At 28.7% G+C, this 5,000-nt stretch overlaps 1 protein-coding gene across 1 annotated transcript in view; it reads right to left on the reverse strand.

The window, feature by feature from the left end:
* The window catches only part of LOC122255825 (uncharacterized), a 72,067-nt gene that overhangs the window by 66,365 nt on the left and 702 nt on the right, over window positions 1–5,000 (reverse strand). The gene's annotated exons all lie outside the window — the stretch shown is intronic.

Raw genomic sequence — 5,000 nt, forward strand, 5'->3', positions numbered from 1 at the left:
GCTCACGAGCAAGTAAAGTTTGTTCTCGCTACGTGTGAGTTTTACCCTGTGTTATTGCTACTGTTTTTATTATTCATAGCCTTAGTAAAAGTTGCTGTTGCTCTATTACAATCATCATCATTCTCATTACCATTACCATTATCATCAATATTGCTATCATCATTAACATCACTATCATCATCATCATTCTCATTATCATTACCATTATCATCATTATTGCTATCATCATCATCATCATTCTCATTATCATCATCATTATCATCATCATCATCATCATCATCATTACCAAAAAATACCTCCTAAATTACCAGTCTCTACCAGTACAGTGCCTTAGACTCAATATAATATACGAGTCACAGGGGACTGGCCTGGCTGGGGTCATAAATCTCTAATGCTCTCCAGTTTCGGGTAGCTAGTTTCCTTTCGGTTATGTATCTACAAATTACTGTTGTCGATTGTATAGCACATTCGCGATGCTTGTGGCAGCTTGGTCGAGTGAGTAAATTAAATTAGTGGCAGCCTATGAATCATTCATAGGCAGAGAAAAGGCGGTTATTCTAGCTAGAAGTTAAGTACATTACTTTCCGAAGCTCCTTGTTGAGACTATTTGCTGCCGTTAATATATGGCTGGGACCTTTATTAGCACGTAGGCATAGCTTTTCTCAATAGCTGAGTATTTATTATTCATTTACGTTCTCTTTCTCTCTTTCTCTCTCTCTTTCTCTCTCTCTCCCTCTCTCTCTGTCTCTCTCATTTTCTCTCTCTCTCTCTCTCTCTCTCTCTCTCTCTCTCTCTCTCTCTCTCTCTCTCTCTCTCTCTCTCTCTCTCTCTCTCTCTCTCTCTCTTTCTCTCTCTTTCTCTTTCTGTCCCCCCCTCCTTCCTCCCTCCCTCCCTTCCTCCCTCCCCCTCTCCTTATCTATCTATCTACCTATGTATTAATGTATCTATCTATCTATGTATGTATCTATCTATCTATCTATCTATTTGTCTGTCTATCTTCCTCCCCCACCCTCCTCTCTCTCTCTATCTATGCAACTCTCTATCTATCTATCTATCTATCTATCTATCTATTTATTTGTCTTTCTCTCCCTTCCCCCCTTTCGCTCTATCTATCTATCTATCCATCTACCTACCTATATCTATATATCTATATCTATATCTATATCTATCTATTTATCTATCTATCTACCTATATATACATATATATATATATATATATATATATATATATATATATATATATATATATATATATATATATATACAGTATATCATACACACACACACTCTCTCTCTCTCTATCTCTATCTCTCTCTCTCTCTCTCTCTCTCTCTCTCTCTCTCTCTCTCTCTCTCTCTCTCTCTCTCTCTTCTCTCTCTCTCTCTCTCTCTCTCTCTCTCTCTCTCTCTCTCTCTCTCTTTCGTTCTATCTATCTCTATATATCTCTCTCTGCAATTATTATTATCATGACTATCATTATTAATATTGTTATTATAATTTTTACTATGAATCATTATCAATATTGTCAGCATTATCATTTTCATTAACATTACTTTTTTCATCTGGTATCATGATAATGATTATTATATCCATTATCATCACTATTGTTATAATTCTCATTACCACTGTAATTGTTATCATTGCTGTTATTATTGCTATGTTCATTTTCATTATCATAACATTCATTATCATCGCTATAGCTATTATCATCATAATTACTCTTATATTACAACAACAACAACACTAACGATAGCAACAATAATAGTCATAGTAACTAGAATAATAATAATAATAATAATAATAATAATAATAATAATAATATTAATAATAATAATAATAATAATAATAATAATGATAATAATAATGATAATAATAATAATAATAATAATAATAATAATAATAATGATAATAATAATAATAATAATAATAATAATAATAATGATAATGATAATAATAATAATAATAGTCATAGAAAATAGCAGAAGTATATCACAAAGAAGAACAAGAACAATCCAACAAGTAAAAGTCTAGCATGCAGAGATACTTGTTTTTGTTTTTTGTTTTTGTTAATTATTTTGTTAATGATTTTGTTGTTGTTAATTTTATTTCATTTTATTTTCTAAATGTATTAAATTCGTTTGTGTTTCTTTATTTTGTAATTGTATTTCTTTCTAAGTCGAGGTATGGTTTTCTGACAATGAAAAATAAAAGAAAATAAATGATATTTTAAATGATAGATTAATGGCTTGATGAATAGATGTCTAGATATTTAAAAAGATAAACACTGATACCTAGATAAGTTGACTGATTTAAGTATGCAGAAGAAGAAGAAGAAGAAGATAGAAGAAGTTTAAATTAATCATATTAAAAAAATATATAAAAATGATTAACGTTAAACAGATATTTCTACCTCCATGTTCTTTCTAAAAATCGTAAAGTCCTCAGAATCAATTAACCAAAAATCTAGCATTTTGACAACACAACAAATTTCAATATATATATCAATTAATATCAAATTCAAATCCCGTATGATTCTGATTTTCAGCACCTGAACAATTACAAAAATCACATTCACAATAACAGCAGTTACCCTATTCTATGATGAAATAAAACACTACCACAAAATGAAAGGAAAAAACTCGCGCCGTTTCGAACTTTTTAAAGAAAGTTCCTCATTAGGCGTAAACAATCTAAAAAATTAATAGATTCATTTTTTTTATTGCTTACGCATGATGAGGAACTTTCACGAAAAAGTTCGAAACGTCACGAATTTTTCCTTTCATTTTATGGCAGTGTTTTATTAATTCTGTGTTGTGCACGTTACTGTGTTTTTTTTTTCGTTTGTTTGTTTGTTTGTTTTTGTTGTTGTTAATTCACCCAATTCTATATTTCCACCACCAATGACAATGCCAATAACATCAACACGCCAGGGACAGTCGCAGTCATTAATATCAAAATTCTTCACATTAAAATCACCCATTTATCTTGGAAGTTCCGTGACTGGAACACGAACTCTCGAGACAATATTTTGGAAAGGGAGAAAAAAAAACAGCAAAATGGTGTGTTCTTAAATGCTCTTCGAATCGAACTCGGAATGTGTAAATAGTGTATGAGTCGACAGTCCATCGTTCGTAGGTGTTCTCCTTCGGGAGGGGGGAGGAGGAGGAGGGGGGGGGTCTTCTCCTTCGTTGTCTTGTGTCTTCTATTTACTCTTCTTTCCTTCGTCGTCTTTCTCCCTCTCCCATCTTCCGGTCTTTCATTGGTTCGTCTACTTTTTATTCGTTTTCTTTGATATTTTCTGTCTTGATTACTATCTTCTGTTCTTTTTTTCTTTTTATCTTCTTCTCATCTTCCATCTTCTTCTTTTCCTTTTTATTTGTTCTTGTCCTTTTGCTTATTCTTATTCTTTTTCTATCTTCTTTTTTTTTCTTCTTCTTCCTTCACTTCTTCTTCTTTTTCTTCTTCCTCCTCCTCTTCTTCCTCCTCCTCCTCTTCTTCTTCTTCCTCCTCCTCCTCTTCTTCTTCTTCCTCCTCCTCCTCCTCTTATTATTATTATTATTATTATTATTATTATTATTATTCCACCTCTTCTTTTTCTTCTTCTTCTTCTTCCACTTCTTCTTCTTCTTCTCCTTCTCCTTCTCCTTCTTCTCCTTCTTTTTCTTTATCTTCTTCCTTCTCTAATTCTTTTCCTTCTACTCATCCCTCTCCTCCTTCTCTTTCCTCTCTTCCTCTTTCTTCTGTTTCACCATCTAAGTCTACCCATATTTTTTTCCTTTCATTTAGTTATCTATAAATTTTTATTTTTATATGTTTTTTTTCTACTTTTTATTCTTTATTTATCTATAAATTTCTATTTTTTTTATCTATCTTTTTCTACTTTCTGCTTTTATTATCTTTTTCGCACGTGCTCGCTTGTAGTCTTTGACGAAAGTATGATTAACTTTATTGCCCTGATCTTTCGTTCAAAATTTGACGAAAAAAAGTGAATAGATAAATATATAAAGAGACAGTGAAAAACGAAGCCTTTGATACATTTTTTAGAAGAGTCATAGATTGCTGAAAAAAAAAAAAAAAAAAAAAAAAAAAAAAAAAAAAAAAAAAATATATATATATATATATATATATATATATATATATATATATATATATATAATATATATATATACATATAGTTGTGTGTGTGTGTGTGTGTGTATATGTATATATATATATATATATATATATATATATATATAAATATATATATATATATATATATATATAACAGATTTTGTGTTTTCTAAAAGCTTGAAAAGATGAATACTTTGATATCATTTTATTTTATTTTGTTTTGTTTATTTTCATTCTAGTTATCATCTTTATTGCATTTTTAAATTTTCTTTTGTCCTTATCTTTACTATGATGAAAGTGATAACTGTTATCATCATTATTGATATTACTTTTGACAACATTTATTACCATCATTGTTATCATTATCATTGTTGTATTACTATCAATTTATCACCATCATTATAATTACTATTGTCCTTATTATTATCATCATCATTATCATTATTATCATTATTATTACTATTATTTTTATCATTATCATTATTATTGTTATTATTATTATCATTATTATCATTATTATTATTACTATCATTATTTTTATCATCATCATCATTATTATCATTATTATTATTATTATTATTATCATCATCATCATTATCATTATTATTATTATTATTATTATCATTATTATTAATATTATTAGCATTGCTGTCTTTATTATTGATATCATTATTACTATTATTACCATCAAAATCATTATCATTAGTGCTATTATTATTGGTATCATTATCATCATTATCATCATGATCATCATTATCATCATTATAATTATATATCCTTATCATCCTTATTTTATCATTATTACTATTATCATTATCAACATTATCATTATCAACGTCACCATTACTGTTATCATTATCATGACCCTTATCATTATCATGTCAACA

Source organism: Penaeus japonicus, unplaced genomic scaffold (assembly GCF_977035675.1).
Source record: "Penaeus japonicus unplaced genomic scaffold, GWHDUDI00000001_assembly GWHDUDI00000027, whole genome shotgun sequence".
Classification (NCBI taxonomy): domain Eukaryota; kingdom Metazoa; phylum Arthropoda; class Malacostraca; order Decapoda; family Penaeidae; genus Penaeus; species Penaeus japonicus.